This window comes from Lonchura striata, chromosome 5 (assembly GCF_050655825.1).
Source record: "Lonchura striata isolate lonStrDom1 chromosome 5, ASM5065582v1, whole genome shotgun sequence".
Lineage (NCBI taxonomy): Eukaryota > Metazoa > Chordata > Aves > Passeriformes > Estrildidae > Lonchura > Lonchura striata.
In genome coordinates this window covers 31,876,579-31,903,908 of record NC_140707.1, presented here as the reverse complement: position 1 = coordinate 31,903,908, position 27,330 = coordinate 31,876,579, and positions in this window count along the sequence as shown.

Sequence of the window (27,330 nt, the reverse complement as noted above, 5' to 3'; positions counted from 1 at the left end):
GTCACAGCCTGTGTTTCAAATCATCCCTGGCAGATGCCCTAAACCCTTCCTTCTTCCAGCCCAGGTTATCAGCCTTTCTAATATGCTTATTCTTTTTGTAAGAGAAACAGTTTCTTAAACCTAAGATTTGCACAAATTAAACTTCTTCCTTAACTTTTTGCAGGCTAGTCGCTGTCTCAAGTGAGGAAAAGTGCATCTGGGTTTACTCACCTCCAGTTCCAGTGTTCCACTGGAACACTCCATACTCATTTGCAACATTTTCTTCTGTTGCTCTGTTTGTCTATAGCAGTGAGAGAAAACTTCAGAACTCATTTAGGGGTATTTATTTTTAGACAGCTATTGACAGACAGAAATGCTGACATGAAGTAGCAGACTTCATACAAAATGGTGAAAAATAACAATTGGAACAACTAAATTACAAAAAAAAAAAAAAAAAAAAGCCAACCCAAATGCTCACAGACTATAGGAAAGAAATGAAAAGAACAAATGTTTTATTTTTTTCTATTTTTTAAAAAGCAAAGCTGATGCAACAAATCAAGCTCTAGTGCATTTTGCTCTGTGCCAGAGCTATGAAAAGTAAAAATGGATTCATGTAAATTTTCAGCCTCCAGGTTCTTACTCCTGGGCTACTACACTCACCAATGATTAGTTCAGAAGCTTGGCAGACAGTAGCACTTTGCCTGCAACTGTGCCAATGGGAATTACTCAAGCATAGAGAATAATCTCAGATAAAGCAGCTGTGAGGAAAAGTCACAGACAGAAAGCCTTTTAGGGACATACAACCACACTCTTAGTTCTTGTTATTTGGCGAGCACATCACAACATGAGTAAAGAACATTATATATATATAATAATATATATATATATATATATATATATGTATATGTATATGTACAGAGAGAGATATTGGTGTTGGGTTTTTTTATCTTTGAAAAAAATGTGTAAGTTGTATTTCTCACAGAAGACTATTTTTAAGTTATACCCTCAGTACTGGAAATCTGTATTTTTTATGGAGCTATGATGAAAACATTAGTTTGTAATCTGGCTATTTTTTTAAAGGTTATACTCAGCCAAAATAATATAAGGTTATAAGGATTACTCATGAGGTGTTTCCTAACAGAGAATAAACAGGGTTCAAGCTGATTTTGGTGCATTTGCTCCATCTAGAAAAGATTTCCTGTGGCATTTCCTACAAGAAAAAGACTGACAGAGTCAGAACTCAGAATGAGAGGGAATTTTTGAATTTTCTTGCATTCTGCAGAGCATGTAGGTTAAACACTATCTTAAGATGTTGTGCAGGTAGCACAGCCATACTGTGAAGCACAGAGATCAGAGGTGACTTCACCCCATGTGAACTGAATGTAAAGGAAAGCAATAATGTCTGAAAATTTAGGCTGAAGTGCCTGGTTATAGTATGCATTGCTACAGCTTTAAGGAGGAAGGGAAGGTAGGGAAATTGATAGAGCTATTAACTTTTGTCTCTTCATGTGTTTTCAAAGACCATATGCTCTCATGCAGTTAAAAACAGCCTCCTAACAACGTTACTATCAAGGTGACTTTGATTCTAGCTGCCCCAGTCCTCTGTGGCTGCTCTCTGCAGTGCTTTAAACCAATAGGGATCTGTGACATTATTTATTAGAGAAACCGCTGTTCTTTGGATTCTTCAGATCTTTGGGAAGATAGTTCAAAGCTGTCAATCCCTTTAAGGGAGAAATTTAGAAAGGTAAAAAGAAAAAACAACATACCCAGGGAGAGATAGGAAGAAAGTAGATGTCTGGGCTCTTCCTTGACTCATACAAGGCATGGATAATTTAGCACACCTGCTATTTCCCACAGAATAAGACAAGTAATTAGGTACATATCTATGTGTAATTTTGAGATGTAGGAATCCACTCACTTCTTCTTTCTGACTTCTAAAATCATCATGAAAACTTCTTATGCTTGTTGATAGTACTTCTTCCCCCAGTTCAGAGGCCATTGCACTATCTATGCCTATAGATTATGTAATTCAATCAATAAGGAAGCCTTTGCATGCAGTTGCCTTAACTCTGGCACCTGTTAAGTGAGGCTACAGTGCTTACTGGAATATCTATTCCCATAATTATCTGTGCTTACTTAACCTGTATAACATGATTCCATTAACTCTTAGCAAATATCTTCACCAAGGCATGATGAAACGGTGCGTTTGCACAAAGTTCAGAAGAGCACTGTGAGATTTTGGGATAAAGTAATCAGTAAATATGCCTTTTCTCCTCAGTAATATTTAGCACTTGAAGAGAAGGATGGAATGCTTTAACATAAAAATAGAAACAGTTATTTTTCAAAGCATGACATTTTTGCCTTTCTTGCTGTCCAAATACTTCTCACTGAAAAGTGCCAGTAGCCTAAGCACTCTACCTCATAATTTTTTAATACTTTCCTTGGTATCACACAACTTCTAATGATTGAGAGTAATTTTTAAAGAGTGGCTTTATAAACAGTTTCATTTGATGAAAGGAAAAAGGGATAGCATTCCTTGTTTCTACCTCAAATGATTAAGATCAAAACTAATTTTCAGCATTCATAATGTTCATAATTCAATATATACAGACTATTTTTGGATTAATAAAATTTCAAAATGCTAATAGGAGATAATTGTGGCTTTGCCAGAATATTATTATGCCTAAGATGCTCCAGTTCTGTTCTCCATAGCCTGCTGAGAACCTACTGGCTTGCCTTGCTCTTTTGCATAAGCATAAAACTCAGCCTACAGCATTTTATTCCTTTTACCATTATCAACAAGAGCGTAGCTATAAATATTAACTTTCCTGAAATACATTTGTTGCAGAAACATAACCTAAAAACTTCCCTGTCATCTTATGTTATATTGTTACTTGCTCTCTACACCAGATGTTTTTCTGCCTGTGAGACTTTTCCTTTTTGGGGAGATATTTAGGACCTCATGGAGTCTGATAGAAAGGTGATCAGAGATAGGAGGGGAGTTCATATCAAAGAGTTTCAAGATAGTCAGAGGCCAAGACCTAAATATTTTCACTCTCTTTAATAAAAAAGGCTTATTTTATTCTGCATATACAATGAAGCTACTGTGCTAAGTGCAAGGATGACTAATGTTAAATTACAGATAGCAGCTTCAAGCTATCTATTAAATATCATTCAGTTTGTATAAACCTCTTTGGATGTTTCAAAAGAACATAGCTATAGGATCATCAATTATCTTGCTCAGGAAGACTTTCTCGCTTTGCTGATCAAAGTGCCTGGTTAAGAATATTTAAGGCAACAGTGACAAGTTAAATATCATATAATGTGTCAGAGCTGTGTTGTCTTCTCCAAGCCCATCAAGGAGTGAATCACTCCAGTGTCTCTGACAGACCAAGGTGTGCTGTCAGAGCATTGTGAGAGCACAGGCTCAATGCAGCAGAGCAAAGGCAGCAGTGTTTTGGCAGCACTTGCCATACCAAACCACTCAGGTGCTCACCAGCCTGTGCCCTTGCAGGCAAACAGAATCTTCCTGTAGAATTTTAGGGGTGTGGCAGAGCAGAGCACAGCATAGCCCCAGCTCAGAACCTCCAAAGGGGAGAAAAGCTGGAATTGCTAAACCTGAAGGCTTCAGCAAGAAAAGCCAGGGACCACAATTCTCTTGCAGACAGAAGTTTGACACAAAGGCAGTCTTTTGGCACAAGGTTTTAACCTTAATAAAAGCCCTTCAGCGCCATCCACTCTGGCCAAAGTAACTCCCAAGGATATGGATGAGTACCTTGAAGTCAGGTATTGACAGGTTTTTGGCAGGCAAGATTTACTCAGAGGCTTCCTGACTTTTTGTCAGGACCTTGGTAATGTTGAAATATGGTTTGTTAAATATTTGATTTTGAGGAACCTACATTCTCCAACAGAGGATTTTTCAGCTGAAGAATTTCTGTCAGGATCTGACAAATTTTCCTGTACTTGGCATATTTGACCTTTCAGCAGCTTGCCTACTAGTTCTGACACATATGGCTCAACTCAGTGCCATGAAGTACTTCATTTTTACTAGAAAAATTTTCTTCCTTTATAGTGAGAGATGTAACATAGCATTTAAAAGCACAGTCTGCTCTAACTCACAGTATACTTCTGTTCAGTTAAAGTGTACATCATTTAATTTTCACCATTACTCACCAGGAGTGGATTGGGACATCAATCCCAATTCATGAATTTTCTCAGTTGATAAAAACCAGGCAGAAAATTTTTCTTGCAAAATATAAATATTATCTGCAAATATTCATCTTAGTTTTAATGTGGTTTGGAAAAAGAGCAGTAACAACGTAGCATTGAAATAAATTTAATTTTGTTTCTAATTAAGCAGGAATGAATAAAGAAATTCAATAAAAGCAAGCAGTAACTGGAGGATTGAGTCAGTTACCTTTTTCTATTATACTATAATCATGTTATATAGAGAGGCTTTCATGACCTTTAGAGGCACTTGAGAATCAAACAAACAGCATCAGGTCCCACTCTGTCAGCAACAAAGATTTTTATCAATGTAGTACTGCTACTGACAGTAAGATTTTGTGCTTTTACATGTCATTTTGTTTTAATCTAGAATTTTAAAATGTTCTACCGTTTATTTTTATACCATACACTAAGCTGTTGCTTAGCGAAGTAACTGCAACATTCAATATATATATAGTGCATGGACTTCTGCCACTAACCTCATCTTGTTTCCATGGTTTTCTCTGGTTCTCCACACATCTAGTCTGTTTTTAAATCGGGTGTTATACATATCTTTGGGAGGAGGAATTATCAGGCATTAGCAAACAGAAACTGAGAGAGCTGAGGCCTTCAGATTATACTGCTACCTGTTTAACCAGCTAGAAATCTTGGAATCTGGATGCTAGGGGTCTATTTGTGCTTCTGTCACCAAGGCATTCTATGAATTGAGGCAAATCACTTTACCTCATTAAAAAATGGCATAAGGCTTTTGCAGAGCCACCAGAAAACTCTACTTCTTCATCCATATTTCTGGTGAATTTTTTATTTTCTTGTAGAAATTGTTTTTTGAAAATAGTTGATTTTCATTTGTTTGGTAAAAGCAAGATCAAAATGCATTTTCCTGCTAAAAAGTTGGCTTGAAACTGAATAAAAACCCTATTTCCCAGTAAAAATGAACTTAAAGGAAAAAAAGAATAAGGGATTGAATAAATCATTTTCTGCTAGGGGAAATGTGCTTTGGAGTAAATATTTATCAGTTCTGGTACTGTATGTCTGAGATATCTTACCAAAACAGGCAGCCTAAAATGAAATATGAGCAGGTGGGAGGTGGGATAAATTATGCTAGAGGTAGAGTGCTATTGTGTTATTGTTCAGTGCTTAGAGAAAGAAAAGATTTAATGGTCCAACTGATCTCTAAGATTCTCTCTACTCACTTCCAAATTCTGGCTTACAGAAGCATGAAAACCACCAATGAACATTTATAAGTGTTGTATAATAAAAATTCAGATAGTCAACTTATGTTTGGGCAAACAATTTTCAAATATCAGAAACTCAGAAAACATGACCAAAAAATCTGCTAAAATAAACAATTGATCAGGAGTTGTCACATTTCTCATATTTTATGCTATAACAAAACATTGAAAAGGCTTAAGGGGAAGAATTTTCCTACATTTTTGTCTGTGCCAGTAATCCTGGCCTGTAGTGTGGGGACAGATATCAGTGCATGACATCTAGTGGTAGATGAAAGAGATCCATCGATCTGTGCTACCAAGGAAGGGTTCTTAAATTACTGCAGCCACCTGTACCCAGCAAAAATGAAAATTACTCCTGTCTTAAACCAGGTGATCATATAAGAAAAAAATCATTATTTAACCGTCCCCAGACAATACATACAGACTTCACTGGAGAAACCATTTCAAGATGTTGGTCAGTGTTCTCTGCTGAGGGAAATATTTTAGCTTTCTGAATTTCCTTCACTACTTTTTTTGTTTCCCTCCCCTTCACTTTCCTTTTACCTCCTGGCTATCAAACACAATTCTTAAAAATGGTTTGATGTGTCTTTTCAGAACTACTTTACTAAGAAATATTTTCCAGAGGTTTTCATAATTTTTCTAAAAATAAGACTTCCCTAAATGAGAAAAAACCAAAACCAACAAATTCCCAGCCATAACTAGAGCAACAAAAGATAAAAAAACCTCCAGCTTCAAAGTGAAACTTTTTTCTCAATCCTGCAGCAATGCACTATAAGTTTAAAAAGGGGAAGATGGAAGAGTTTCTAATCTGGAAAAAATAATGTTCATAAAGCACCAGATTCTCTTATTTCAAATGATGTTCCAGATGAGTTGGCCTGATAACAGAATGTTAAAGGGAAACTCTCAGCCCAAAATATTAAAATCAACAAAAGTGTTGACAATTGAAAACTGGATTTTTGTTAAATAAACCCATGAGCAACTATAACTGGATACTGCCAGTCATGCCACTCTAAGCCAGCAAGTATACCTGTCTCCCATGGGTTTCTTTAATATAAATTGCACCTAAGCTCTTTCAAAGACAGAATATTTGGAAAACAGTGTGTCAGCCACTGAGTGGGAATAACATGTTTTTTTTTTAATTTTGGACATTTTCATGCTAGTCCTGATTTATCCTGATGTACTAAAGAACCATAAAATGGAAAATATTTGTGATAGAATGTCCACTCTTGGAGGTGTACTGGCTTCTTTCCTCCAACAACAAGGAATCCCAGAGCATTTCCATGTTTCCAGGTCTAGCAGGTACAAGAATCTTATAGTGTTGCTGCCCTGTGTATGCATGGGGAAAAATCAGGACTTTGCTGATGATGGAGGGAGGCAGTTGAGACTCAGATGCTATTCAGACAAACATCTATATAAATAGACATGGGCATGAATCTGAATTATCATTCTGAACTCTACCTCCTGGACCATATAGCAGTAATAACCATTAACCTTTTCTAAGGTCTGAATACAGAGATTATCCATTTAACATAATGGCAAAGGCATCACAGGGACAGAATACAGCACATAAAGAGCAGATATGAACTGTGAAAGGACAGTGCAGAGAGGAATTTCTACTCAGCCTCTTTCAGTAACAATGACCTTTGCAGAGTCCTTAGTTTTACTGAGAGTCCATACAGCTGCTGAAGAAATGTTTGAAAATATTTTTTATATAATGTGAAGCAATAATACAGCACGAATTACTTTTGGTAAAAAGTAATGTCTAATTAAGCTGCAATCAGTGTGTCTTTTGAATCACACTTTTTCTAGTACCTCTGCAAGACAGCACTAAAAAATCCTTATGATGATCTGTTTAGAAAGGGACAAATATGATAAAAATATTAAAAAGATGACCTTTTAGATAGAGCTACTGTTGGAATTGTTGCCATTATGCATTTGAAGGATAGGGAATTGCAGCAAGACTGGGTAAAGGAGAACAAACTGGTAACTCTACATATAATTACTTCTTCCTGTAGTTCCTCTCAATTTTCCTTCCTTGATGCATCCCCTGCTTCCCCTTCCCCACCATTTGCATGCTCTGTCTCTCTCTCTCTCTCTCTCTCTCTCTCTCTCTCTCTCTCTCTTTCTCTCTCTTGCAGTCTCCACGGTAACAGCAGCACTGGGATTTTGCACAAGGAACCACTCACTAGCCTTGCTGGGGCTTGGATGCTGCAGCATAACCCACCAGCAGCTCTCTGGGTCCAAAGTGCCAACAGCTGTCAGACACCCTGGGCTGCAGTATCATGTGTACTTTATTTCTTTTGGCTGTGGGTGGTTTATGCTGACAGGTGCTGAGCACAAGGGCAGGAGCTTTCTAACACTTGTACATTAGGCAGAGGGATTAAATGCAAGGAGATTCATTTGTGCAGGGAGCTACCAAGTCAAGAACAAAAGTGCACCATATAATGAGTCCCTAGGAGTGTCCTCTTTTTGAACCTGGGAGAAGAGGTACACTGATAATGAAGACGTGGCTTGCACTGTCTGCAGGCAGTAGTCATACTACTTACTGCAACAACCTACAGATTCCCAAAGATACACAAGTCAACTCTGATGTTCCATGAAAGTCAAGTGTATAGAGACACAATCTTGTCATCTTTAGGCTTTTGATGGAAGAAGGAGCTAAATATGTGCAGAGGAAATAAAAGTCTTCTGTTTCACCAGATCTCACGGAAACTGATGAGAACTGTTTTGACTATCTGCTGGTAAGCACCTTGCTGAGTTGGGAAGTGAAAGCTGTGTGATAGTCATAAAAGATCATGGTTAAAGACCATCACAGAAGATTCATGAGGAAAGAAAACAATTCCATTCCATATATTTTAGTAACACTTAGCACAAGCGTCTACCTGATGCAGGCCAATAATTTTTGTGTCAGGAATTTCTCTCACAAAGTGAGATTTTGCTCAGTGGTGGTGGTGTATTACTCATTATATTATGTTATCTAAACAGGTTTATACAATTAGCATTGGTCCAATGCAGTTCTATTACCTTTAATTAAAAATGCTTTTTCGTCTTTTTAATGTTCTACTTTCTAATGAGGAGAGAAATCAGAACTGTTGCACAATGGAAAGTTGGCCATGCATCTGGAAATAGGAAAGCTTTAACTCTGTTTACTAAGAGGATAACTAGGAAGCAGAACAAGAACACTAAATCTCAAACACTGGATCTAAGAACTTAAGTAATACTAGCTGGAATTCCAAATTCTGTGTTTATGACATAATAATAGCAATAATAATAACAACACCATTTTTCATTCATAACTTTTGTATAACATTTTGTCCTACAGCTGTGTATCCACAGTCATCACTGAAATAAATTTAGCTCTGGGATAAATGTTGCCAAACAAACAGATCAGGGAAAATCAGCATGCAGCCCAGCAAGTGAAACAAAGACAAATTTTGGTCAAGGACTCAGGGACAAATCCTGCTGGCAGTGAAAGTGCCGTAGGCTATTTAATGTCTATGAAGCATAGAAAGACCAATGCGTAGTAAATGCCATGGCATTCCATTTATTTGCTCCATATATGCTGTTTAAATGCTTACCATGAAACACAATCTTTCCAACCATGCTCTTCTGCATTCACCATTCTAGTGCAGAGATTTTTTTTTTGTTCATTTGCATGTCAATTGTCTACATCATTCTTTTAGCTATTTCTCTCACATAAAGCTTTAGATCGTTTTAGCTGTTTTCTTACAAAAGATGTCCAGTCAGTCAGCAAAGGTCACTAAGTAGCCTATCCACTACCTCTATTCCACTATTTCTACTGTGACACCTATTACTGAAAACAAGTTAGGAATCACTTGTCTTGTGCCTAAAGAGCTAGGTTAATGAATTTTGAGCATGCACATGCTCAAAATAAGATTTGTCTCAAAATCTTCAGATGAGAGCTGTTCATGTAATCATGTTTCTGTTAGTGTTAAACCTCTTGCATGTTTCGTCCACTTATTCTCATTACACTCGAGTTGCATGTTTAATTTGTGATAAATAATCTTCCTGAGTCAAGTGATGTCCTTTGCTAAGTTTATAATTCTATTAAGCTTCAATCCTAATGAAAGCATTAGTGTGTAAATACACTTTTAAAATCTTCATCAGAGTTAATTAAATGTATGGATAGTGATGGGGTTTTTTTCTCCACTTTGTTTCTTTAGCTGTTATTTTTAAACTGAGAGTGTTTTTGTTGGTTTTTTTTTTTTTTTTTTTTGTGAATTAGATCATTAGAGAAGCATATTGCTCAAGATTAAATGCCATCTAAAAAAGCAGCTGAGATTTGAATAAGTAAATTCAAACAAAAAGCATTGAAGAGTGAGATACAGACTTCATTGATGCATGTGTGTCCACTGGAGAGTGGTTGGACTGTGAACACGAATGTAGTGAGCCTGAGCTGTGGCATGAAATAAAGAAGTAAAATCTAAAAGGGAAAAAAAGGGGTGGGGGGGAAGGAAAAAAGCAGAAACCCCTGCAGCCATTGCATTTGACTTTCTAATAATGTCAGTTTCAGAGGAGAGGAGAGATGGAAATGAGAAAGGGTGCACTTGCAATGCAGTCATTCTTGCTGTCATTGCCTTTATGGCTTTTCAGCAGGCCACAAAAGGCCAATCCACTAGAATATGAATGAGACACAGTCATGGCCCCACCAAATAAGTAGGAGGCAGGAAACCTCCCTGTTTGGGTCCTAATAGCTTTTTCTGGCTCAGTAATCTCTCACTATAAAGGGAAAAAAAGACAAACAAAAAATGATCCTCACTCCCCATATCCTGTCTGTGCTTGCTTTTCTTTGATAATTGTTCTGAAGGACTGGAAGATTAATAGTCTACAGGGATTTGGTAAAGTAAACCACTCTGAGAGGGAGTTTTATTCCCATTAACTCATCCTCTATATTGAATATGCAGTATTGTTATTCTCCTTATGTGTGAAAGATCTGACAGATAGGCATGGGAAATAAAAACACTAAAGGAACAAACAATTTAAACGATATTTTCCACTATTATGTATCTGAAATTCCTTAGAAGAAAAGAGAGGTACACTGGGAGGAGATATTTTAGTTGACACCACCCTCATATCGAAGCCATATCTACTCTCCCTTTCTTATCAATTAAACTAAAGACAGCTTGCACTGAATTCAGCTGTGATCTTTGAGCTAATGTGACACATTGCCAAACCCGTATTTATGATTCTGATACATCGTTCTGCCACTCTCAGGATGCGCACAGAGTTCAGAAATCATAAATCACAGCAGAAATTTCAGCTGCCAGCGAAGACCTTCATGTTCCTTGGCAGACCACTCTTCAGAGTACCTCAAGCAAACTCACCCTAGAATCAATAGTGCAGCCAGGTGCTGGAATCATTTTACTTATGAAGACTTTTTTGATGGAGCTAGAGAAAGCTCTTCCTGTTTAAATGTGCATTGTACCACGCAGATGTGCTTGTTCAGTTGAAGGCAGCTGAGGGGTACGTACGTGGTGTGGAGGTCCACGGTGTGCTCTGCAGGTGACCAGGCATCCTCTGCAGGCAGTGCTGACTCAGGAAACACAAAGGGAAGCTTTTCTCCGGCCCACCTGCTCCTGTTGACAAGAAGATAACTGTATACTAACTGCAACTTTAGCTAATTCATTCTGTCATGAAATTACCCAAATATTACTAGTCCCATTAAGGTCAAGGGAAAATGTGGACAACAAGGTTAGGTAATTTGGACCAAGGCCATTTCAGAATGTTAGAGCAATGTCTATGACACAAAATACTTTGCTAGAGCATGTTAGCTTTTAGTCTTTGCTGCTGCCAGCCTTATGAGCTAACAGGAAGCATAAGTGACAGATCTACAGACTAGACTGAATTAAGTGTGCCTGCAAAAAACAGCCAATGTTTTGGATACATGTGATTTAAACCCTGCATATACTTCAGTGGCATTTATTTCATTACACAAAAATCTTTGGGCCTGTGAAAGACAGAAATATTCCTTGACATAGGACTTCAGCTAATATTACTCTCAGAAAATCAGTTAGGATTTTTTCTTGCTACAGTTCTTTTGTATCTCTAAATTATTTGAGAAAAGATAGTTGAATAAAATATTTTGGGGGATTTTTACCTTGGTTAATCAAGAAGATAGCAGTGTTAGAAAAAATGAATCTTTGGCAATGTACACTACCCTTATGTATTTGGGTTATACATTTGGACAAGGAGAATTAAGTTGTTTGACAAAATGTTTTTCTTGGACAATGCAAACTCGATTAAGGTGATTCCTGAAGGATGAGAGTCAAAACAATTTAACTTAATTCTAGAGATATTAAACTGAGAAGACTGATCTATATTTAAAAAAAAAAAAAAGCATTCTGCACTGCTATTATGTTCACTGTTTGAAACTAAGAGGACTTACTACAATAGTAGTACATAGCACAACTACAGGCTAAAAATAAGGCTTCTGAGTTTAAAATACGGTTCTTTAGTTCAGCCTAAATCTTGAACAGTATCTATTCATTGTTTTAAATATTAAATAAAATCTTTAGCATCTAATTCTGACTGATCCAGTTTTTAGAAGGAAAAGTAGCAGCATAGTATTCTTTTTTCCTGATGCACTCAGTGCAAGGCAGAGATGGGAACGGAAGCTACTTATTCACTCTTTCAGCAATAACTGTCTCACCAACAGCATTAAAAACCATAATCTGATTCTCAAGTCATCTTTAATGAGGTTGTATACATATATCACTATGTTCTAGAAAAACACGCTTTGAACCACTAGTCAGTGGTGTCTTTACCACCATCTGTTTATACTTGAGTTTTTGGGTTTGTTCTTGTTTCATCTTATTTCTGATATAAACTAGATTACTATATCCTTCCTTCCTTCCTGCCTGCCTGCCTGCCTTCCTGCCTTCCTCCCTCCCCCGCTCCCACCTAGATAATACTATCCATATATCAGCAATAGTTAAGAATTACAAGAGTATTTCTCTGTCCAGAGTTTAGAGTCTCCAATGCATCACTTTAGTATCTTATCACCTTTACTTATATTTTAAGGAACTAAACATGTAAAGGCAGAAAAAGAAGCAATAAAATTGTAAATTATTATTATTCTAGGTTCATCTCTTCCACCCACACCTGTTCTACTTCAATATCTGCCCTCCAGCACCATCAGGGCAAGACTGAGTCACAGAAAAACTGTGGTAGTATGACAACTAAAGATATGAACTCTTAAGTTACTTGATTTAGCCCCTAGCAATCTTTCCAAGATTAAAAAAAAAAGTGACTTCCTCTGTTGCATGATGCCACCAAAAAGTTCCACATACAACTTTAATCAACAGGATGCCCATTTTGCAGCACTAACATCTCATATCCAAACCTTTTTAGTTTTCTGTTCTTGAGTTGCCATGGAGAACTTTTTTTCTTGCTGAACTGTGCAATATGCAAGATAGTCATAATGTCCCTTTGTGCTTCTCCAATATACAAAACTTCAGGAAAATTAAAAGTACATCCATAGCTGTCCTAGTTTCAGCCAGGGCAGGGTTGATTTTTACAGTAGCAGAAAGGTCCTGGCCTAATCTTATTTGAAATATTTCCTGAACCAGCAAAGCAAAGTAATCTGGATTTATAGCATCTCCACATAGCTCAAATACAGAAGTTAAAATATATGAACATACACTTTGTGTGTATGTACATGTATGAACACAGTATGAAAAATGTATGAACATAGTTCACTTTATGATAAGGTGGAGAAAAATACTTGTAATATTATGTTCATAAAAGAAGATGAGTTCCAACATAGTATTTATATCACACTGAAGAACTGAACTTTTCTAAGTATAGACAAGTTTGAGATAAGCCTACACTTTATACTAATCAGTTTTAATTTGACATTTGAGGTACAAATCTCAAATTGCAATGAAAGGAAAAAACTGCTGAGTGCATGTTTCTGAGAAAAACTGCTAAACAGAGTAATATTTGGTTTCATTTTATAATAATAATTTGTTACTGAGAAGTGTTTGGATAAGGTCTAGAAAAATACATACCATGAAACCATGAGCTCTGAGTTTTTGATCACTCCTTTCAACTGAGAATTTATCTCTGAAATTCACTGAAAATTGATATTCACCAATTAGAATTCACTTTTTCCAAGAATCCAAAATGAAGATGCATAACCCAAGTAACCAAGCACATCTGAAGTGCTGAATGCTACATTGCTTAATGTGCATTCAGCAAAGTATTTCACACTTTTCATTAACAACTCTCAATCAACTTATTGATTACATACAGATATATAACATACAGGGTCTAAAAGAGGATGCTTTTTAGACAAGTTACTTATCAAAACAGGGTTGTTACAGTCATAACATTATTCATGAAGAGTAGCTTGAATAATTGACCTGAAATGCATTATTTAACAGGAATAAATATTTAAAACCAATGTATCTAATCAAAGATGATTTAACCACTGCTTGTCACTAAGGAATCCATTGACAATTGTCCTTGTTGAATGAATCAACATAATGAACAACGACTGAAGCAAAAGGAACCATCATTTATCATTAGGACAATATACTGGATGTGTGAGAATGTTAAATTCATCCTAGAGACATCTCAGTTTTATTAAACCAGTGCATTAAATACAATGGAGAACTGATTGTAGCAATAGAAAGATCCCTTAAATGTCATTAAAACAATGATTAGTCACAGAAAAGTTACTGGATTGAAAAATCTTTACTCATGCCAGGCACTTTTTATCAACTATTTCTTTTAAGCTCTGAAGATAGTGGAGAAGCTAGAGAAATAAAACAGAGAAGATGAAAACTTATTTAAAGAAACAGTAAGTAACAAAAAGATAGAAATCCAAGATTTAAGTCTGTCTTTTGGCGCATTTTAATTAGACAGTTTTATATGCTTTAAGGAAGATAAATATCTGAATTCCACAGATTCAAACTTTTGGCTCAAAAAACTGACATTTAAGTTTCAGGCATTGGAAAAAAAACTTAAATTTATTTTGGCCATTTCCATTTTATAGCCTGTAAAATATAAGGTACATGCAATACAGGTTACAATGGATCTATATATAGTCAATACAGACATGTTTTTGTATGAGTCTGGTGCATGTGAAGGGCATAATATCACGTTTATCAAAACCCAGTCCAACAGAGGTCAAGGCATGCAATGGTATTTCTGTGTAGTTTTGAGTTAGAGTACCAAATAAGGTGGTTTTTTTATGGGACTTTTGCAGGGTGTTTTTTTTTTTTTTTTTTTTAGGAGGTTATATCTTGGTTTATTGTAAAGGTAGAATGAAAGAAAGAAAATATAGATCCACAAAGTTTTGTTGTTCAAAGCTACCTATTTTTTCTTTTTTTTTTTTTTTAACTAAACCTGAATGAGTAGGCCAAATATATATATTTTATTAGTGATTTTCCTCAGAGGTGGCTATGAGTGATGGCTTTGAGTCATGGGAGAGCAACTAGGATGAAACAAATAAAGTTGTATTGATGAAACTGTTGAGTTGTGGTGTGAAACATTTGCTGGTTCTCTACTCAGCAAGTCAGAGAAGGAAATAAGATGTTATGGTAGATGAGCTTTTAGATATCATATGAAAATCTCTCTAGAGTGTCTAATTCATTTGCCTTGCTTATATGCTCAGGATTATATTGTTCACTTAAATTAGAGTCTGACAGGAACTTCCTTCTCGATTAGACTGATAATTTCTAATGCTGGTTTTGCTTTCACTTTCCAGCTTTTCTGTAAAATACATAGCACACTTTTTTATGATCATTTGGATAGCATCTCTTGAGAACACCTCAGGCTTTTTTCTGCTGATTTTCCCTCAAAATCTGCTAAGAGTACAAAAGCACAAGCCTCTGAGTCATAAGAAATATAATCAACATTGTAGTAAATGAAAGAAATAACCTGTTAGCGTGTCTTTTTTTGGTGATAAATACATTTGTTTCTTAACATAACACCAACCAAATATAGGGAATAAAGTCACAGATGTTCCAGATGTTTACTTCAAATTCTGTCTAGTGCAAATCTAGCTTGATTAAAATTATCAGACTTAATAAATTGGACTACATACACTAAGTGATAATTTATGGTGAAACTCAGTGATCTAATGGTTTCTCCTGGATCTAAGCACACCTGAATGCAGAAGGTGATATGGTGCTAGAATGAGGGAAGAGCAGCTCATTTCTTTTTCACACAGCAGCAGGGTCTGGCTCATAAATAAATATCAGACATGAGACCTATTTTTTAAGCATCTAAGGTATTTGTTTCTTTGCTATCTAAATTTGGAATAACTTGTCTATTCTTAACATCAAGAAGTTCATATCTTTATTTGTTTATCTAAACTTTCAGGTCCATTTCTTTCCCTTCTCCAATGCTTATTCTGCTAAATGTGTGTCTCATTTCATGCAGGCAAACCTATCCTTAAAAGAAAGTTTTTTTCTATATGAACCAAGGCAGAGTTACCTTCTTCTGGTAGGTTTTATTACACTGAACTCCATTGAAGGATCATCAGGGAGAAATATTTATCCCATCCAGCTTTACACACTTAACTCAGTGGGATACAGTGGTTGACTAGAGTCAGCACATATGATCATTTGCTTGCATTGCCCCTAGTTGAGGATGCACAATGCAGCACCTGACGTTGGATGAGTTATCAGCAGCAGACATTCCATTGTTGCAAAAAATATGTGTATGCTATAGATGTACAGAATTACAAGAATATGTAAAAGAAGAAAAGAATCTGTTTGGGTTTAATAATCTATATGCTAAAACCTTCTCTTGTGAATTTCCTGGCAGAAATCAGCTAATTCTCCAACAAACTCTCTAGTCACACTCTAATTTTTAAGAGTAGAAAAGGGATTTTTTTAAAAAGTGCCTGTACTTCAATGATGCTTTAATACATTTCACAAGTCAAATAGGCATCGAAACAGCTGTGATCCTTTTGTCTTTGGCAATTGTCAGAGGATTTGTCTTCAAATTTTGATTATTTTCATTATTTCTGCATAAATTTGACTTTATGACTGAATTCTATGAGGGTGAGACTTCTTTAGAGAATGCATGAAAGACTGATCAGCAGTAGACCCCCTCAGTGCTGTGCCAGTATAGCATTTGCAGTAAATACTTGCAAAAAAGATATACAAGCCATCATAGAAAATCAGTAGATCTCTGTTTTCACTCCCTTTCTGTTATGTAATTTTGATCATTCAGATAAGGCTTGAAAAGGAGTAAACCTGAACATTTCAGTGGCTAAAGAAGGAGGCTTCCCTTAACAAAATGATGACCATGTCCTTTTCTCTCTCTGATCTTTAACCTCTGACAAGTCCCTTTCTACAAATCACTGTATGCAAAAGATAGCTCTCTTATTAATTTCATCTATTTTATAGAGGCATCTGTTTTATAAAGATATTTTAGTGCTGGGCTACATGACTGAAATAATTCATTTTTCCAAATGTGATTCTCCATATGAAAATAACATTTCTGCAATAATATAAGTATTAGATAATTTACACTGAAGAGCATTGCAATGTAAGGTTTATCAGTGATAAATTTAACTACAGAATGACTGAGCTCAGTCTAATTCTTTCTGACTCCTGATCTTTACTTTCAATAACCTGAAGTATAATTTCAATATTATAAATATATTATATAGTAATATATGAATTAATTAATATATTAATTAATTCATATATTAATATATTAATTATATATTTTTTGATCTGGAGATTAGTTAGAACCCCTCCATCCCCAAACCTACATTTCTATATTTGTAGTTGTATTTTTAACAGATACCACTATCATTAACTAAGATGAATGAACAGTTAATTTGTTTAAAATCACATTCACAGTTCTACATGCTTCTAGCATTTAAGAGTATTTGAAAAATATAATTATAAAAAAATTATGTTTCCTTGATATCCAATCTGTAGAACCTCCCAGGTTTTTTATTTCAGGTCAGCTCATAATGCACAGTTCTAATCTAAATGTATAAACAGCAAATAAAATTTTTCATTTCTGGTGTTCCTAGTCCATTGTGAGGTTTCTGTTGTGGTGTGTAGTTGGTCTTGGTGCAGACTTAGAATAACTTAACACTATGATTTTTTTTTTAATATAAAGGATCACAAATTAATTTCCTGACCAAAGAAAATAGATAATTAAGGATTTTAGGTGCTTTATCTTATTTGTATGGACATATAATTATAATGAGCATTGCCACTTATTCAATTGAATAATCAGATATTCTCCAGAGAAACTTAATAGTCTTAATGGCTTTGTTCTTCAAAGATAAACCACCCAGTAAGGGAATAAAGTGTTGTCATGCCCTTTGTGTGAGGAACACAGGGAGTTGTAAAAAGCCAAGAGAACATGTATACATTTTTTAAGTCACTAGGTGGAATTTGTTTCTAGTCAAAAGAAAAATGTCTTTCTTCATATAGCCTTCAGAAACAAAATTTCAGCCAGAATAGTCCTGGTCATAAGTATTTGAAATCAATATCTTCTAAATCAACATGCTGTATTTTCTTTTACAGAAACACTGAAACAACCAAATTCTTCTGACATGAAAATCAAAGCTTTACCTGGAATAGAAATTGTGTAAACAGGAAAGGTGTAAACAGTATGTTTACAGTCCTTGCAAACTGAAAGAACCTTTTATAAACTAAAACTTATATTTTTGTTTTTAAACTTTTAAATTAATTGGCCATAAATGAGAAAGAAATTTTGCCAAGACTGTACTTGTTTTCAAAAACAGTAACAAATGCAGGCGCTGCTTTTTTATTAATTGGAAGAGACATTTTAAGATCTCATTTGGGAAGTTGAAGTCTATAATCTTTGTCTCTTTTATTATTAATTATTCTCTATCCCTTTGGTGTATTGAGATGTACTTCAAGGGAAGAAAATTTCTGTGATGCAGAAGAATTTCACGGCTCATAGCCATAGTTTGATGGGCTAATAAATTTAGACACCATAACTGTGAAGAAAAGATTTACCTGTTTATAGCTAGATGGTAACATACAATTAGGGTTAATAAAGACAGAATTAATTCCTATAGTGGATTTTTTTGTCTTAAATTTAAAAGGTTTTAGTTAAACAATCTCACTTCTGCTGAAGAGCAAAGACACTGGTTCTTGCAGAGATTACAGATATTCTGTGACAGAAATGTCTGTCTACTGATGCTTTGGATTACAGTAAATCTTAAGGTGAAAGATTTTGTCTGAAATAGAGTGTTGATGCATGCCTGATGCATGCCTGTTTTAAAAATGTATATACAAGCATACAGGTTTTAAATTATGATATTTTTTCTTTCAGTATTGAAAGATTTAAGTCATTACCATGGAAACTGTTTTCATTAGATTACTACTTTTCTCTCCAGCTATTTCAGTATCATTAAATCCTTGCTAATACTTTATTATTCACTATCTTTTAAACCCACATGAATTTCAGTATCTAATTTACTTAACAAATTGTGTCTGACAAAAGAGAAAAACTTATAGTACAATAAACAACACTATTAATTACTCTGTGGAACAGTGAGCCACTATGTTTGTCACCAATGTTACGCCTTCAAAATAATGGCACCCAGTAATTTGGTATGAACATATTCTATTATTAGAGCATATATCCTTTTTCTTTCATTTATGTGTAATAGAGAATAATGAAGTTGAATTTATTATAGCTATAGCCTTTATTCTGCTAAAACAAAGCACAAGGGAAAGAAAAAGGCATTCAGCCTAGGAACGTATAAGAAAAATTATGTTGCTATGGCAACCAAAATGTCATTTGTTATACTTTACTCATTAAAGCTTTGGAGATTATTAAAAGATAAAAAAAGTCCTCTAAATTTAGAAGGTCATCAGTTACAAAGTTTTTCCTTCTGAGAGACCAGGTGGTTACAGTTTGAAGACAGTATCTTAAAGTTCTTATTTACATGGTCAATCCTTTGTGTAGAAATTTTCATTCATATTATGAAATCTTCCTGCTTAGGCAATTCCTACAGAGAAGATATTTGGATAAAATTCCTATCTTGGAAATACTAATTTAAGTAAACTTTAACCTAACTCTTATTGTCTTCAGCATCCCACCAAAGTAACCAAGAGATTGGTCTCTACTCAGAGAAAGATGAAATCTGCTTTAAGTTTGCTACATAGTGAAATTTGCATATAATAAGAAGAGAGAACTGTTCCTTAACTTCCTAGTTTCCAAAGACTATGGAGCATACCTCTTTGAAAATAGAACATTTACTTTGGAAACAAGTTGGATTGTGTGTTCTGGAACCTGGCTGTGCAGCTAAAGGGAATGGAAGGAGAAACCCTTGTCAAGTAAAAGAAAAATCACCAAAATGTTCAAAGTTGCTTTTGAGAGTCATGAGTTTTTTGTTTTTTGAGACCTGGTGAGAATAATGTGCTAGTTCTATTCTGCTCTAGCAGATATCTGAGCAATGACAGTGTTGAAATGCAATGACATTGGACAGGCTCACATAATTCATAGCCACATTATTCAGGATTGTGATCAGTAACAGTTCTCTTAATGCCTTTGCTATACTCCATATACATTAATGCAATTATTGCTATGATATTGCTTTTCCAGCTTCTTTATTTCTTATCATTATGATAATTTCTATCTTGTAAATTAGATGCTTCAGGTGTTGTGATGCTTTTTGTTCCCTTTAGAAAAAGATAATTTTAGCATTTTTCAAGACTAAAAAGTGAAGAAATGTTTACATTTGCATCATGACCCCTGGTATTGCTGAGAGCAACTCTCTGGAAGAGTTTTTCAGGCCTTTTGAGAGACCCTCCTACCTTTACTGAGCTGCCTTTAAGAAAGTCACTTAAGTTGGCTTCAATGCTAGTGCCTTTCCCTGGATTCTATTGATAGTGCTGTTGTTAAGTGTATATCCCAAACCCTTCAAGAAAATATAAAATACCACCACTGTGCTGATTTTGTTGTGATCTTGTAATACAACTGTCCAGGAGATATGAATAATTTAATGCAGAATTTTCTCAAGACCATTGTTTGCTCTTTCTTCATACCTATTTGGTAAAGCCCTCATGTTCATTGCCATCTGGTCACCAGTAACCTCAAGGAGCAGGAATTGTGATTAAATGTTATCATGCAGTTTTTCTTGTGTTCTGACAACACAGAATGAAAAAGGTAATGAGGAGGAAGCTGTCACAAGTTAATTTTCTTAAGATCTCATGTTCTTTACTGCTTAGTCACCTCTCACGATAGTCCTAATCACCTAAATACTAAAATAGACATAATTTTCTAGAGAGATGGTCTCAAAACTCAGAAATTATGCTGATGACTCCATGAAAGATCAGTCTAGAACACTGTAATCTAATTGTTGCTTTTTTTTTTCTCCTTGAAAATAACATGAGATGTGAAAGTGAATTCACATTTTAAAGGGAAAATTCCTTTTTCCAGATCTTAAAGGTTTTGTCAATACTTCTATCTCTATCACTGTAGTATTTTCTGACAGAAAAGGAATCTTTGAAGTGCTCAGGCAATTTGTTGAATACTTTTAAAGAAAACCATCAGATTCCTCTGCTGTATTTCAATGCCAAAAGCACTAAGTTGGCCTCAAAATTGATGTGTCTGGTCTGGATGATTGTCCAAGCTGAACACCAAGTTTTGGAGCTGCTATTAGTTACAACAACTACTAAGTACAGAGAAAATTTCATAAAATACCATGTGATCATCTGTCACCATCATTTGTATTGCTGCTGATCCCTTTGCGTTTTGCTTCCAGACTTTGCAGTGCTGTTTTGGAGGCAGAGGTAGATGCCACTGAAAAAGCAATGCTGTCAACCCTTTCCATCATTTCTGTGGATGCAGAAAATAGGGATTTATAACTGAACACTGAATTTCACTTGCTTCCTTTTTCCTGGGCATTCCTGTATCAGCAGCCTTGCAGGAGACTTTGTATTTGAAAAATTAGGGATCTAGGGCAAACTGTATCTGGTCTGTTGGGTATTGTTCTTGGAGAGCCCTTGTCCTGTAAGTATTGTCACCTTAGAAATCTGTGTATAAATCCCCCATGTCCAATTACTGTTATAGGTGGAAATGGACTTTTAATAAGAATTTAGTTTTTTGATAGCTCAAAATAGCTATAAATGGACAGCTGCCACCAGCAGTACTTTTCTCAAAATGTTTTTGAAGATATGTATAAGAGCCCAGATTTTTAGAAACACATAGTTCACACAATTGTGAGCAGTGATAGTTAAAATTGTCTTGAAAATTCAGCACTATACCAGACATACACATTGTTCATTTCAAATACCATCTTTGTTTCTTCAGTAGTCTGCCACACATATATAAATACTTGGTCTCTATTATATAAATGTCATGGGGACAATGATATATGAGTGAATGGAATCCTGTTTTGAAAGAATCAGTTATAACAAAATTAACACCTGCAATAAGACAACAATTATAATAAGCACCAGAGTTTGATAAAGTTTTCCTCTGATCCACATAAAACATGACTTCAGGGTTTTCTTTTGTTTTAGATTTTTTTTATCAAATCAGTTTGGCCAAAAAATAAAGATGGTTTTCATCTTAAACAGTATTTTATTTATAAATATAACTTATGTTCACAACCTTTAAGACAGGTATTTAAAATGGGATTTACTGCATTTAACTTTGGCCAAATAAATAATAATGTTCAGATATCTGATCTATATGCATCTGTAGGAGCACTTGTTTTTATTTCAAGCTTTGAAGCTAGTGGAAAGAAGAGACTTATTTCTAAATATTTTTCATATTTATATAGCTGTTCACAGAAGTAGGATGAATCATCTTCTGAATGAACCTGTTTCCAGTGATTGTACATGGAGCACATGTTGCTCAGTCTAACCATTTGAATCTCAGGTTGCTTTATTTTACCTGAAACTCCCCTCATTTCCCCTCCACCCCTCCTCTTTTTTTTGTTTGGCTTGCTCAGTTAGCAATCCAGAAACAAACAAACAAAAACATCAACAAAGCCAAAGAAATAAATCCCTCCAAACTGACCTTTTTTATAGCTCTACAAATGTTAAATATACTAAATGTTCCCATCACAGGAATACTAATTGTTACAATCAATTCTAGGCCTGTTGTGTAGGGCTATGTACAACTGGTTGAGAACAATAATCCATTCCCAAACTGTTCATTGTCTGTTAGTTAGGGCATAACTCATAGATAAAGTAGAACAAGGAATAGGGAGGATTCAATGTCAGTCATAACAATTAAGTCTTTTAGTATCAACAGTAATGGTAATGACAAAAGAAATAAAAGCAAATTGGCCAATCTGATCTTTGTTCAATGGAATGCAGAGGGGAAAGAGAGAAAAATAAGAAAAGCAAATAATATACTACATATATGAAATGAATGATTGCATCATTTATAATTAAGAAATATGAGATGCTTATACTGCAGGCGTGTACAATTTTTGCAATGTAAATGTAACCTGAAATCAGTGAATCTGTTTTTCCACCTAGCCTAGTCTAATATCTCACCAACACTCATGATTGTAGCAGGCTAGCATACATACTTGAAATACATAGTTCTGACTTTAAAGATTGCCAGATTCTTAGCACTGGAGTATTAGAACTCTAGAGGTAATTCATATTAATCTGAACATGAATTTTTGATAACATGGCGACTGAGAAACTAGAATCAAATGTCCAGTAAAAAGCCCCTTAAATCAGAACTCATTAATTGACTTCGGTTTTGGGCACGGGAGGACAATGCATAAAATATCATGGCTTGGTTCCAACAATGGCTGTACTGTAGAAATCAGATAAAAGAAATTTCAACAGTACAACAAATAAGAAAGTTCTCATCCACTTATTATAAATGTTTTGAATTTTGTCCTTCTGACAGTTTGAAAGGATGATGCTGTCATCCATTTTCACCTCAGGGAATTTTTAAAAACACCACAATAATAGATGCCATCTGTGAGAAAAACATGAAAGATACCATGTGCAATTGCCCTTGGGATATTAAGGATATACTGCAATCCTCTGGTGGCATGTTTTTCCCTGGCAACCCTGAAACAGTGCAACAGATAATGAAGGAAGAAGTCAAACTATGATTTCAACAAGAACATTTGTGTGGAAAGGGTTTAATGTTCTTTTCCCACCTTACAGTTCTTTCCTAAACAGAGCTGTATCCCTGAGGTGGCTGAAATCATGGGTATCCAGCATGGTAATGGGATAGAGGGTGCTACCATGGGGCACTTGGAATGGGCACATGGCACCCAGTGTGGCCATGGGGCACCCAAATTTGTCATTAGGTTTCAGGATTAGTGTCCAGGGATTTTTTTGAAGGGAATAACTTCAAGGTCTTCTTACCAGAAAGACTATGTATAAGAAACTATCAGTTTTGCAGAGGGCTTGTACCTAGTGGTCCTGATGTTTTCATGTTTGATTGTCAGAAACAGATCCTGTCGTCATGCTGACATAATCTTCATAACTTCTTTCTGTGCCTGTGCCCTCCACTTCCTACTGGACTTCTAGAAGCAGGAACAGCAGGCTGCCACCAGCTGTCCTCTCTCTTCTGAGTCTGCTCTGATAGTCCAGGCTTTCTAGTCTGATGCTAACCTGGTCAGCAGCCTGAATCTAATACAGAAATAATAACTGAAATCAACCAAATTCCTATACCATGAAGGACTGGCTACAGAATACACAGAAAACTTAATTTAATTATTGGTTTTATCATTACTAATGAGGTAATTTGTGTTTGCAGCTGAATAGTATAAGTAGTGCTCCAGATTACTGAACCATTTCAAGTTATTTAGTTAGTGCTACAAGAGAAAAACCACCTGGTGATTCAGATAGTGGATTGGTACTTGAGATCTTCTGGAAAGGATGAAGAATAAATGTGACTTAGAATTTGTTTTACTATCTATTGGTGTTTTGAATTATGATGCATATTTTCCAATACCAAGTATAGAGAAGTAGAGGTTACTGTTTCTACAGAAGAGAAGAGTGGTTCTTGCTCTACCATTTCTGACTTGTGACCAGCTAAACAGAACATAAATAAATAAAACTGAACTGCTTACTTTTATTCAACTTATAAAAAGGCACCGATGACATACATAATTTATACTTCCTGTTAAATCCTAACCCAATTCATCCTGACTTTTCCACTCCCCTACAATCTTGGACTGTTTATGAGTGACAGTTGCACTAATTTTATACAAGCTACCACCCCCAATCTAGAGCTACCAATGTAAAGCCTTTTTGACACACTGTTATCAGAATTTAATTTCTGTATATTCAGTGAGATCTGGTTTAAAAGAAATATGATAATGTGTTAGTTGTTAACTTTATTAATTAAAATAGCAATTCAGGTGGAAAATCAGAAAGTTTTAATATTAAACTCCTTACTTAGTGAGTATATTTTAGCCTGGTAATGCTATAAGTTCCCTCTGCAGCAAAGAGAAAGTTAGTGCCCTCCAGAAACTCATTTACTTACTCTGAATTTGAACTCAGAAGAATTTCTCACTTTTATTCACAACAGAAATCACATATGTAGATTAATCTGTCAATATGGATTTAACATAAGAATACTCCACAGCATGTGTTTTTTACCTATAGCCAACTACTAAACCAAGATCAATTATAAAATCTGGACCAACCAGTAGATCCAGAGACTAAGGTAATACTCACTGCATCACATACATGTGTAAGGGGCACTAGAGTCCTAAACTGTGTTTCAGTCATCACTCAAGCACTGCATTGCTAAAGGAAAAATTGTAATGAGCTTCTCTTTTCAACTTTGGAAATTTAACTTCCAGTTGGTACATATGTCCTCTCAAGTATATATTACCAGGATTTACACAAAAATATTTCAGCATACAAGATAAAAATAAAAAGAAATGTGAGCCTGCTGAGAGATTTTTCAACTTGGAGTTGAAATTTAATAATGCTTATATTTTTCTTTAAAAATCTCTACATGTAGAAAATTTCTCTTTGACATAGATTTTGTGTCTCTGTGCAAAGTCTGAATTTCATGAATTATTTTCTATACATGGAAATGCATGGTAGAAAGCCTGAAAATATTAATAGGAATATTGTCATCAGTAACTACAGCAGTACAAACAAAACGAAGAGGGATATACTGTGGTATAAGGTCACGTAATATTCTGTAGAGCTTTGAAGGTGAGAATGAAAACTTTAATATGATGGCAAAGAAGGAAATGAAGAAAGGAATTACAAGGATGAATTTATAGATAATGATTGATAGGAGAAGAAGATTATTACAAATACCAAGAAGTTTTATTTTCAAATATTTGCCTCTTATTTTGAGCATACAGTTATTTTATTGCAAATATGTGTACTAACTTTTTATTATTTTTCACGTGAATGTTAGAATGATTCCCATTATGGAAAAATCTCATATGAAATATGTTCAGGCTTATGCATTCAAAGTGTTTTTTAACTTTGTCTCCACATGTGACAGAAAACGATAGCTTTACAACACTTACAAAGGCAGTGGCTTAAAAAAAAAAGACATGAATATCTACACTCTCTGTGAATGAAAGACTGTCTGGTTTGTACTGTAACAGTTTGTTTTGAGCCTTTCTAATGAAATATACTTTGTTTAGCACAAATTACCTGTCATGTATATTGGCAGGAGCTGTGAACAGTCTTGTAGGTGGTCTGACATGGTGTTTCTTCTCCTGCCCCATTTTACCACCTTAAGCTCCAAGAACAGCCAAGTTCTGGACTATGGGTCCTGGTCCAACTCAAGTTAAATTCTGTTACAGGTGTTCTGCATGATTTTTAGTCATGAAAAACCCAACAGATTGCTTTAATTGCACCAGATCTTTTCCAATATAACTGGCCAAGAAAAAAACAACTACCATGTCCAAGTGTGTCTAATTTCTGTGACTTTGAAAAATTGCAGTTTTATTTCAATTACATCTTTAAATATTGTGTCTGTGCAGTGGAACACAAGCAGCTAAAATTCACTAAAAGGCTTAGTCATATTGATGTGATTTCCATACACACACAGACACAAAGCAATCAGTTGTTCCATATACTCCTTAAAGCAGCAGTAGCATTTTTCTGTCTGAGTCTAGCACATTATATGCAACAGTGAATTCCCCAAATGCCATGATTTAACCACATGGTTTTCATTTTTATCCCACTCAAGCCTACACAATCTTCTGACTCAAACACCTACATCTACTGTAATGAATATGGTTTAAAAATGAGGACAATAGAAAATACTGATGTGAAAGAGTTAGCATAAAAACGTCATCAGCACCAGGCTCCAGTGGTTAGTGCTGATGCCCTGGTTCCAGTTAGAGGTTAGCAAAAATCTTCTGCTTTGAAACAGAGAAAAAAATGTAATTTGAAAACTTTGATGAAGCTGTCAGGCTCTGAAAATCAGAGACTACCCTGGGGACAAAGATATTATTACTAGGTAGAACAAGGTCTTTTGGTAAAGAAAGATTCATTCTCTTAGAGGTGTGGGTTGAGGATAAAAAATTCTTTTAAGGTATTTTCTGATGGAATTATGTTGTCAGAAGTTTTGTCTTTCTAGCTTTTAAGATATACATGGAATAAGGACAATTTCATAATGAACTTTTCAGCTGTTCTCAGTTGAAGAAGGGCAAAATCTGTTCCCTAACTTACATTCAAATACACTTTTAATTAAATGGGTGGTAACTTTTCTTCTTGTTTAAATAGACTTTATTTTTTCCCTTGGAACATCCAAGGGAATAAGAAACAAGGTATGTAGAACACTTACAGAAGGTGTTAGAGGAACAGATCAGAAAGAAAATTTTAAAGTAGATCAATCACAGAAAAAGTTTAAAAGAAACTTTAGTAGATCATCTAGTTCACTTCATGTTTTTACCTCTAAACTTGACAGATAGGCAGCCTAAATATGAAGGCCAATGTTA